At 41.8% G+C, this 11952-nt stretch overlaps 1 long non-coding RNA gene across 1 annotated transcript; it reads left to right on the top strand.

Moving 5' to 3' along the window:
- The first annotated feature begins 1036 nt into the window (after positions 1–1036).
- On the top strand, positions 1037–11328 carry LOC122457838. Its single transcript, XR_006277513.1, has 3 exons — positions 1037–1719; positions 4282–4321; positions 10648–11328. It is a non-coding gene; the product is annotated as an uncharacterized LOC122457838 (long non-coding RNA).
- Positions 11329–11952: the final 624 nt, after the last annotated feature.

The following is an 11952-nucleotide window of genomic DNA, read 5'->3' as shown; positions in this document are numbered from 1 at the left end:
CAAGGACAAATGCAGAGTCCTGCACTTAGAACGGAAGAATCCCATGCACCGCTACAGACTAGGGACCGAATGGCTCGGCAGCAGTTCTGCAGAAAAGGACCTAGGGGTTACAGTGGACGAGAAGCTGGATATGAGTCAACAGTATGCCTTTGTTGCCAAGAAGGCCAATGGCATTTTGGGCTGTATAAGTAGGGGCATTGCCAGCAGATCGAGGGACGTGATTGTTCCTCTCTATTCGACATTGGTGAGGCCTCATCTGGAGTACTGTGTCCAGTTTTGGGCCCCACACTACAAGAAGGATTTGGAAAAAGTCCAGCAGAGAGCAACAAAAATGATGATGGAACTGGAACACATGACTTATCAGGAGAGGCTGAGGGAACTGGGATTGTTTAGTCTACAGAAGAGAAGAATGAGGGGGGATTTGATAGCTGCTTTCAACTACCTGAAAGGGGGTTCCAAAGAGGATGGATCTAGACTGTTCTCAGTGGTAGCAGATGAAAGAACAAGGAGTAATGGTCTCAAGTTGCAGTGAGGGAGGTTTAGGTTGGATATTAGGAAACACTATTTCACTAGGAACGTGGTGAAGCACTGGAATGGGTTATCTAGGAGGTGGGTGGAATCTCCTTCCTTAGAGGTTTTTAGAGTCAGGCTTGACAAAGCCCTGGCTGGGATGATTTAGTTGGGGATTGGTCCTGCTTTGAGCAGGGAGTTGGACTAGATGACCTCCTGAGGTCCCTTCCAAGAATCCCTCCTGAGATTCTATGATCCGGACATAATCTGAGAGTGGGCCAAATTCATCTTTGATACAATGGGAAATCAAGAGAATAAACACCAGGAATAAAATTGGCCCAATATTTTTATCAACCTCATTTTTGTGCTAATCTTCTCACTTGTGGCTTTCCTCTATTTAGGTTTGTCTCTTCAGCGTGGATCATATTCTTCAGGCCAAGCTTTTCCAAGGACCAAGGAGGACAACCTTTGGCTTCAGAAGTGGCTGGCATGGTGCATCAGCATGTTCATGTGCCTTGTACCCCATTGCAAGGCTTTGCAATTCTCCTTATGCGTCTTCCTGAAGCAAGGAAGACTTTTCTGATCCTGCAACAGTGGCTTCGCTCATAACCTTCAGCCCTACATCCGATTACATTATTGAGAATTATCCTTTCTTGGTCAAGCAACCCAGTCCCTGTGCAGCTGCCCCAAACTCCTGCAGTTTCTGTGGTTGCTCTTTTCCAAGAGCATCCCGTGACTTCCCCATTGAAGACATCTCCTCCAATTCCTAATGTAAGGCACAAATCTTTACCTTCAGACTTGAGTGACAACACTGGGCTAAAAGGTGAAGAAGGCTGTGAGTTTGGACTACTTAATGGCAGGTGAGAAGGACCCTCCAGGAATACAGCACCCAATCTCCCAAATCATTGACAGATTTTCAGCCTCATCCTTCTCTAGAGCTACATTTGCAGAGTCCCAGAGCCCCAGTAGCAACTTTTGTACAACACCAGCCCTTCAACAGGTGGATTTGCTGGATCTTCTGGATGTGGAGAAACAGAAAGGAGGAAAGTCATAAAACCAATCAGAGGATGTTGTCCTTGATGTGTGCCATAAAAGAGAGGCAGAAGGGTGTGTAGACAGAGCAACAAGCACTTATCATGGTTTTCCAGGATATCCATAAAGAGACAGCTAGCATTGATCAGTCCATCCACAAATACGTACCCCAGTTTGGTGAGTATTTCAGACATTTTCCTTTGACCAGTAAGATGTCACACTGCCAGCAAGTGAGGCGTTTCCTAGGAATGGGAGGGCATTTCCTGAGATACTTGGCAGCTTTGAGCAGCATGTCACAAAGGATTTACCACCAGTTTCCCTTGCCATGTCCTTCCCAGATGGATCTTGTTCCCCTTCTCATTCTCAACGCAGAGGACCATAAACAAGGAGGTTATCTCTAGAGTCTCAAAGTGAACATCAGAATCTGGTAATGTCTCTGCCCTTTCTTAGTTGTGCTTGTCTCATAGATTATCTGCAATGTAGCATGTCTGCCCTCTGCTAGGATTACATCTGTGCTGCCTTCCATACATGTGTTTTGGAATGTGTGTGTGAGAGCATCCTATTTACTGGGAAGTTGTTCAGTGGATCCCTGCTAATTTGACCACTTCCTGTTCTCTTCCCACATCCAAGCCCTTTTTTAATCCCTCAGACAAGGCATTTTGGCATTGGCATATGTTTCTAGAGCAGCAGAACACCACATTGTGTAGAACTGAAAAAATGCCAATTTGGCAGAGGAAAGTGTTTACAAAATCGTCTGGGTGAAGGGCTCTATAAACCAGCCATCTGCACTACAGTATTAATCTGTTAGGAATGCATCCTTTCCCCATGACACAACATTCAGTATCAATAGGCTCTATGCTGATCATCCTTGGTCCTGTTGGTGTTGGTCCTGCTTTGAGCAGGGGATTGGACTAGATGACCTCCTGAGGTCTCTTCCAACCCTAATATTCTATGATTCTATGATCCTGGTACAAACATGTTTATACTGAGCCCTGTACACAATGGGAGGTGTGGATCAGGCTTCTCATTTATGTGCCTAAATATGAGTTAGGTGCCTGTCTTTAGGAACCCAAGTTTGAAGATTTTGGGCAAAGTAACTTGCCCAAAGTTAAAAGATTGCAGTGGTTAGATGCCCGACCTTTCAAAGGTCCATTAAAGTCTATGGGAGGGCAGAGTACTCAGCAACTCTGAAAGGCTAAAGAGCATTCCAAGCCAGAGCACTCCCGAGTCTTAAACCTTCCACTAAAATAGCTCTGAGAAATGATGGAGTGACGGGTGAGTGGCATGAACTTGTGGTCAGAGCATAAAGCCTGGGAGTCAGAGAACTGGACTTTGTGGCTATACCACTGATCTGGGAAGTCCAGAATTTCAAATATGGGTGACCAAAGCTAGGCATCTAAACCCATATTACACATCTAAAACTGAGGTCTGATTTTTCCAAAATCACCTAGTCGTTTCCATTGACTCAACTGGCATGACAGATGCACAGCATCTTTTGAAAAATCAGACCACTTATCCAGATACCTGGATGTGGACTTTAAGCACTCACCTTAGCCAAATGCCTTATGACACTTTGAGCCCTGGAAAGATCTTCCATATGGCAGACACAACAGCTTCACTATGGATGACTTGGTATCTGAGAGCGAAAATGAACACACCAATGAATGTATATTGGTTGTGGATTGTTGCATGTTCTCACACAAGCCAAATGTTTTAATGGCCATGAAACCTTATGAGCTAAAACAAGGGAAGCTGGGCTGGGTGAGGCAGAATGGGTCGGGAGAGAAAAAGCATATGGTCTTGGCTTGTGTGCAGAAAGTCAGGAAAAACAATGGACTAGGTCTGGTGACATGCACTTCACCTCATCCATTTAGTACTTTGGTTGCCATCCAAAAATAAGTGAGTACCTACCTCATGGGATGTTGTATCTTAGTAATCCTTAAAGCATGTTGAGAGCATTGAAGAGAAAATACTATGTGGTGGAAGTGCAAAATGTTTAGCTATTTCCCTTTTGGCAGGATGTGTGCAACAATGCTGCTAACTCTTCCCTGATTACTTCTCAATTTATATGCCTCAGAAGTTCATTTGGATAAAGTGTTACTTATGGCATATTCTGTTCATAAAATGTCCAGTTTCTCCTGTGGGGGTGGTAAATATTTGTCACTACTTGCGATATTTGAAAGGTTGGACTAATATGGGGTGGTGTTTTGGGGGCGTCACAAACAGGTTTCAGGCAGTCACAGCCAACCTCACTTTCTTCATGGTGAGATGGGAGTAGAGGGTCCTGAAAGTACTTTAATATAAAAGGGGTCATTATATGGAAAAGAAAGTCACTGGTCTAATATACCTTCACTTATGATCTCTTCTAAAGGTGGTTCAGGTATAGGAAGTATAAGGATGCTTAGGCTGAAATTGTCCAATGGATAAATTACCTCCCATTGCTTAACTTCTTCTATGTCAGAATTGCCTCTGTGCTTGAGACTAAAGATGCTCTTTTGGAGACATTTGCCCCACTACCGATGTGGAGCAATGTTAGTGTAAATCCATATTTAGAACATGGCATCTAGTGGACACAAATTCTCACATTGTGTCTAAACCTGTCCCATGCAGATGTTTTCTGAATTTCCTCACATATATCTGATGGGGGAGATGGTTCAGAAAAACAACATAATTAATTGCTGCATAACATGATTAATAGGCTCCTGTTCTGACATGATGAAAATTGTAATTCTCTTACAGCTGAGGCTAAAGCAGAACTGAAATGGAGACATGTTTACAGGTAAACATAGATATGAAAATGTATGGTAAGCAAAGCTTTTAGTAAGAAGCACTAGAGAAATGAAGGATATTTGCTTCCCCGAGTACTATATATTCCACCTGAAAAGGGAAGCATGTGTTTTATAATAAGGGTACTTAAACAATGTCCACATAAAGAATATTCACCTTTTCTCAAACTGGGTTCTAAGCTTCCAGTCCTATCCAGTTTATTTTCACAAACCCAGATATACCTTGGTAGTGAGAAAACACGCCAGCCCAGGCCAAAATTCTGTAGAGATGGCCAAAATTCAGAACTTCTGGTTTATGGTAAATGAACATTTTTAAATTTTCTGTGAACTGGAAACATTACAGGAGGTTTTCAAACCCAAGTGTTCTCCCCAGAACCCCAGCAGCTGCGGATTGAAATGGACATGATTTTGATCAGTTTCAGGGTTGCCCACCATTGAACAGTAGCAATTAAACTGTCAAGACTACAAGTACAAGTCAGCAGCTATCAGAGCTTTCAAGATCAGTAGTTGCCCCAGGACTAGGGGAGCCCTGGCTTCCAAACTCCATGGCCTGCTAGCTCCCCAGGCTGCCAGCATCTCACAGGGGCAAAATCTAAGATAAATTATTTGTAGACAAGTCAATCAAAGGAAAACTTTCCCACCTTACTTTTTTTTTTCTTCAAATCCATACACTGTAATGTGTCAATTTATATCCATCTTGGTTTTTTGCGTTCGTTTTTCAAGTTACACAAAGCTGGGTACATAACATACAAAGTAAGCATTCATTTGACACATCATTGACATTGCATAGCCCATTGACTTCAGCAGAGTTTGAATTAGGCCCTGTGACGGTCCTCACTCAGGGTGGTTGGGAGGGGAGCATTGCCTACTGATCAGAGCTTAGGCCTGTCATGTGCAGGGGGGTTGTTGGTAGGGAAGCCAGGGACCTTCCACGCCACTAGCCTCTGACCCACCACCCTCTGAAGATGGTCAGTAATCTGACAGCTGGGGGTGCTTGAGGCTTCCCTCCCTGGCCCATTTCCTATCCCCACCTGCGATTGTCCCAACATCACCATCTGGGTTAAGGTGGTATAAGGGGTGTCTGCTCGCTGCAAGGCACCTTCTGGCAGCTGTGTATAGTGAAGTCACCCTCTTTTTCTCTTGGGCAGTAACTGCCTCCTCCTGCAGTATGGCCCAGCCTCCTGGGCTAGCTCTGTCCCAGGGCTTTCCCCTGCTGCGGTAGTCCAAACAAAATAAAGGGGTTTCACCAAGTCTGGAGTTCGTATGAGAGGGAGAAAGGAATGCTTCCCTTTCAGACTGTCTCTGCAGCAGACTCTCCCTTCCCTCAGGGAAGGACCTTTGGGCAGTGGTTTAGAGAGAGATTCTGCCTTCCCTCAGCTATTCATACTTGGAGCTGCAGGTCTGCTCTCTTCCCTGGTCTGCCACCAAATGAGCTGCTCCCCTGCCTTTTAACTTCTCCTCCAATTGGTGCATTTGCTACAGGTGTGGTGGGGCAGTGCTGGCTGGGCCTAGAGTAGTTCCTTAACTTCTTGTTGCCCAGTGTGACGTTTGTATAGCCCATCACAGGCCCTAGACAACTAACACATTCCAAAGCTAATATATCTCTAAAATAAGGCAGTAAAGAGGCTTCACGTGTTTAAAATGTGCCTCTGATTTGGGTCAACTTTGCTTTAGTTGTTGAACAATAATTTAACTGTGTCAGCTCCTTGAACAATCTCCTCCATGTGGCTGACTAGGCATGTTTTGACCTGTCTGAATTCAGCCGTAAGGGTCACGTTTAAGACCTTTTTAAGGACCCACTTCTGTTGTGCTGCCTTCAGTGAATCCAGGTGACTTGTACAAAAGCTGAATTGGTGTTTGATTCCCTTCTGCAACCTATGCTTTTCTATCCTTAGTCTGTGAGCTCTTCCAGGCAGGGACTGTCTGTTCCTGAGTGTCTGGAAAATGCCTAGCATATTGTAGATGCTACCATAAACAAATAATGGAAGGGAAAGCATAGTTTCAATCCCATGTTTCACCTTTTCCACTGAAGATCCAACATTGTCCAAGAGCAAATGTGCCAACCTTGAGATAATTCTCATCCACTTACTTATTTTAAACATTTATGAGCCAAATTTCCGTTAAGACTTCTGAGTTTAGAGATGGCCTGCGAGCTGCTAAGCCACCTAGAGATCATCCCATTCAATTGAGACAGGAGGAATCTAATGTGGGCAGTAAAAAAAAGTCAAGAGTGGTCTCTGTTTATGCTTGTACTTCCAGGAGCCACAGAATGCTATATGATAGCTTAACCTAAACTGTGAGTTTAGCAAAACAAAGCCACCCTGGACGTGGGGTGTTTGGGTAGAACAGACGTATTTGGGAACCAGTTTGAATGGGTTGCTGCTGTGCTCTGGTTCCAATGGAGGAAGTAAGCTATTTGGAAAAGTCTCTTCCTGCCCTCCTTCCCAAACTTGCTGCCACTGTGTTTTGATTCCAAGAGGAGCGAAGCCATTTGAACAGTCCAATTTTGGCATTCCTACCAAACAGCCTACTCTAACCACTTAACTACAATATCTTATGTTGCTCTTTTGGCTCTGGGTTGCAACATGAACCTCCTACTCTGGTGCTTTAATCTGAATGTTGCGGCAGTCTAGTTGTCTCAAAGGACAAGTACAAAGGAAGCATGTTGGTAATGTGGAGCAAAGTAATAACCATATACAACATTCCTGGAGTTGAATACATTTGTTTCAAAATGATTTTTTAAAAAGAAATTGTATTCTTGTACAGATGGAATTCCCTTGCCTTTCAAGTTAACTGTAACTATCCCAAGCTTGACCTTAGCAGACTGCACAGTGTTTCATTCATAAAGTCTGAAGTGGAATGCTGTTTAAACAGAACAAGTGAAACTTTATTTAACCCTATGGACTGCTCTGTCCACATGGCTGAGTAGCAACTAGCCTAACTCCCCACATTCCCTGTTCCACTCTCCATCAATAACTACCTCCAGGAAACATTTTCCCTCTGACTCCAGGTCCACTGATCATGATACATAGGGTAAGTTTCCTATGATCAGAGCTCATCAAATTAGTATTATAAAAAGGAAAAGTGGTGGCAAAGGTGCAATATGGAGTGCATTTTAGAAATCAATTAAAAGAAATTTTAATGCCCTATTTTAACCATCTATATGAAACAGCTATTAATAATACTGTTTCTCCCATAAATCTTCACTGAAATTTTAATAGTGCATCCTTTGATTATCAGTGCTAGTCATATAATGAATTCAGTGTCCAGTTTGAAACTTTAGGTGCTGAAAATACTTGTGTGGGTGTAAATAAAAGGAGAATTTGCCCCACTGTATATTCAAGTCCACAAAAGTGATCCATGTTTTAAGAAAGATGTAGATGTGCATACTTTTCTATCAGCTGCAGAACTTCGTTAGTAGAGACATCTCCCTGGAACACAGATAGTCCTAATTGGCAAAGCGAGTTTAAAAAGTGGTCATTGTCCCGTCTGGCCCCAAATCTATTAATCTTTTCAACAAATCAGAGCCAGAGCGGGACCTGAGACATCATATGCCTGTCTGCGGCTGAACTCCCACAAAGACAGGGGTGTTTGGATTCGGGGGGAGGTGCGAGAAGAGGTTAATCTCTGTATAGAACTATAAGGAAAGTTTTCTTGTGGCTCAACTATCTCAAAACTTCTGTTTTTGCTTTGACATCTCCAGTTGCCCTACTTAAGCCACATTACACCCTCTGGGCTTGATACTTGTCACCCTCACCCACTGTCTGGTCACTTCCCCTCAATTCTTCTCCTCCTCCTCATTCCTCCCATTCCTTCCCCACCCCCCTCAACCCCCCACTTTTCCCCACTTTAGGTGGGATGTTGCTTATTTGTTTTTCTCATATTTATGTCATCGGGGCATGCACAGGAATTTAAATTTCAATGCTTTTGGAGGGGCTGTCTGCTCCCACTGCGGCCCTGTGACCCGAAAAGCCCTGGGGCCAGAGGAGCTCACTCTCCCCACTCGAACCCTGGGGCTGGAGGAGTTCTGTGCCTCCCCTGTCGATTATTGGGGGCTGCCCCTACTTGACCCCCCCCGGTTGTGCATGCCCTTGCATATCATCATAATATGAGTGCTTCCCTCATAGCCAGCTGCCAAATGCATGAGGGCAGACCAAAGAAGAGAGTACCAACCCGATCAGCACTCCCTATTCTAATATACTGAAACTGTCCCTTTTTCCTTCCTGATGTACTTTAGGGAGAGCAAGAAACTGGCTCGGAAGGCAATGCAATTGTGGGAGGTCACATCTGATCTACAGAATCAGAAGGACCAATCTGGCAATAGAACACATACAGGCATAGGGACTGGACCTTGAAATGGCATTCAGAATGGCTCCATTCAGTTCAAGTTCCCGGATGAGCCATCCTCATTAAGTGATACCTACTGTATTGCTATTTCTGTCATTTAACGTGCAGTTAAGACATAACTGACTCTCAGAGAACAGAGAAATACCTTAACCATAAGGGTAAAGCTCATCTGTACAGGAGCCAGAGCTTTCTCAGGGACCGATCCAACACTGGAATGAATTTCCACAGGAACTAAGGACTATCACAGACCTCACCATTTCCTACACTGAGTGCACAGTGCACTTCTTTTACCTGTCATCTCTAACATAAACACAGTGTAGACTTTTTAAAAACCAAAGCACTACACTGCACACCTAATTCTTCCCCCTTCAGAGAGGATGAGAGCGAGAATGAATCACAGGTGACTAGAGCTTAGCTTAGCTTTAGCTTTACAAACCTAAATACCAGTTTTTGTGTTTCAGATTAATTCAAACATTGTTTATATCTCATTTTTTCTTTTTTAACCCCCCCCCCTTTTTAGTCTAACTACCTTAAATTTCAAAGCAGAAACACAATTTTTTTATTTGAAAATGTCAAAGTGAAACACTTCAGCAGTTTTGAAACTTTTTGTCCTCAACCTTTTTTGAGTAGGGAAATTAATCAAACCCAACCTGAATTGGCAAACAGTTTTGGTTTTGATGAATTTGACAAAAAAAAATGAGGAAAAATTTCCTACCAACTCTACACATGACAGATGTTAGTCACATCACTTAGTGTGTTGCTGGAAGGTGTTCAGTTATTATGGTGATGAGGGCAGTATAAGAACCTATAAAGAACTGATCTTGCATCATTCCTGTTTCTCCTTTTCTATCTCTTTCCTGTATAATCATTATAACCCAGCTAAAAATTGTAGGGCTCAAAAGCCAGGCTGAGATACATTTCTTCTGTAACACAACAACTCCACTGTTGCAGCTGGATGCAGTAGTTACTGCAGACAGAACTGCCTGGGGACTGGCTGGCCTAGTTTGTCCATCTTCACAATGATTCACTCCACATCACTTCACAGTGATTCACCTTTACTTGAATGGAATGTTCTCATCAATGTATGTTTGAGGACAAAATCATGACATATCCCTCCAGAGAGCTATATTTATGGTTGAAATAGGTGGCTTAATAGGCATACATCTAAATTCTTCAAGGCTCCTCTTTCTAGCAGGCTAATATGTGAACTACAGAATCATTTTTACTCTTTTGAGGTATGCAATAAACTTATCTCTTATTAATAGCGAGCCAAAACATTGTCTTGTTCCCACTATTCTGACACTTAATGATTTTTTAGAGTTTTCAATTCTAATCTTAATGGGAAAAGGCAGGAAATTAGTCAACTGAATAAGAGACTGGGTATGGGTCACTTAAAGGATAAAACAACCTTAAAATTTGTGAGGCACTGGAAAAGTCTTTTTAAAACTTTTGAAAAATTACATTTTAAGATAGTGGGGAAAATGTACTAATCTCTTGATATCAAGGCAAGCTCTCCCACTGGTTGAAAAATGGCAAACTCCCCCAATATAGTGCAACTTACTTTATGTAATGTTACCTCTTACTTTATTTGGAATGAAAGGCAAAAGTTTGCTGGGCACCTTACCAAGTCTGCCCTTTTAAAATTTATATTTTGAAGTTATATTTTGTAACCTCAGAAGGATAAGTGTTTAGTAATTTTGTTTTAACTTTATGTAGGAACTGATGGAAGATTTTAAAAGCATGAAATGCAACTAGAACTTAACTTGTTTTGTAGTTGACAAGCTTAGTTCCCAGATTTATATCTATATATAACTCCTAAATAAAGTTCTAGGGCTAAAATCTACACTGTTCAACCTCATCTGGCACAAGTCAATGGAGTCATACTGATGTAACTGACAGTGTTTGACTCTACTTTTCAAAGATATTACTTTCATAATCTAACATACTCAGAGTTTTTTCCCTCTAATGTCAGATCTGCTGGAGGACCACAACCTACTACTGCTACCAGCTAATGAAGGACCTCCTCAAGTAGTAGAGGTCTGTGGAGGTCCTGCATTCAAACCCTGTTGGAGGTTTGTTCCATGAACAGGAAAAACTGAGTGATCGCCATTATAAACTAAAGCATTGTATTTAAATGTGTCTTATTTGGAATGATTTCTACCTTTGTATTTATTTGTTTCTATATGCTATGTGCTAGCTATGATGTTGATCCTGCAAGAGTCAACAAACCATCCAGACGAGAAATATTTCCTCAGTGATGCACACTGAGCTTTATTCTGCCTCCTTGGCATATCTAATACTCCCATGATATACAAGGGGATTTTTGAGTATAATAGACTAGTAGGTTTAGGCCCATAATGTCCTGAAATGACAACATGAAAAATTAAGAGTGAACTTTGTCCTACTGATTTGTTTCAGAAACAGAAGCAAAATACAAACATGATATAACCAAACTGCCATATGAGTATAAGTTGCTATGGACGTAGGCAGTGAAGAAATGTCTTTACATTAAAAAGTAATAAACTCATTGCAAACACAGCTAATCAATCATTCTCTTGGCACGAATAAGGTTTGAGGAGAAGGAAGATGGTTCAAATTGCAATTCAGTAATGATGCTACAAAGCCAAAGGGTAAAATAATTTAATGTAAGTTAAAACCAAGGTAAACACTCTTCTGAAGTTCATGTTACTTTTAGATCCATTCTTTTGAAAAAAAAGTTAATCCCTCTGAAGAATGTTAGTGCTTGTAAAACATTTTATTGCATTCACTTGATTGGGGTATTTCGAGCATGCATGTGGCCAATACATATTAACCATGTTGTATTGAAATCTTCCTCTCCAAACACATGCAAGTTGCACAGAAGTGCAAAATATTCAAAATACTGGAAGACTTAGGAAGCAATCTTCATCCACAATGGAAAATGACTAATTTATAGTCTTTTTTGTTAATAAACATTTCACTATTTGATATTTGGAAAAAATATAGCATATCACTTGGCATAACTGGTGGCAGAATATCCTATAATACATAACAGAGATGTCTTCAATCCAATTGCCAGGTAATGCCACAGCTGAATTGAGGTCAATGGGAGCTACAGTGAATTACAGCATCTGAGGATCAGGCCCATACTGTTTTGAGTTGAGCTGTGAATTTTGTGTGTGTAATACACAGAGAAAAGTATCCTACAAAGATGGAGGACTAACTAAGGACCTCAAGATATGTTCCATAGTTAACAATTTTCTAATCTCACATTCACTGAAATCTTAATGTTAATTGA

Source organism: Dermochelys coriacea, chromosome 1, assembly GCF_009764565.3.
Source record: "Dermochelys coriacea isolate rDerCor1 chromosome 1, rDerCor1.pri.v4, whole genome shotgun sequence".
Lineage (NCBI taxonomy): Eukaryota > Metazoa > Chordata > Testudines > Dermochelyidae > Dermochelys > Dermochelys coriacea.
The sequence above is the reverse complement of the archived record's forward strand: the minus strand, read 5'-3'. Positions and strand labels throughout refer to the sequence as shown.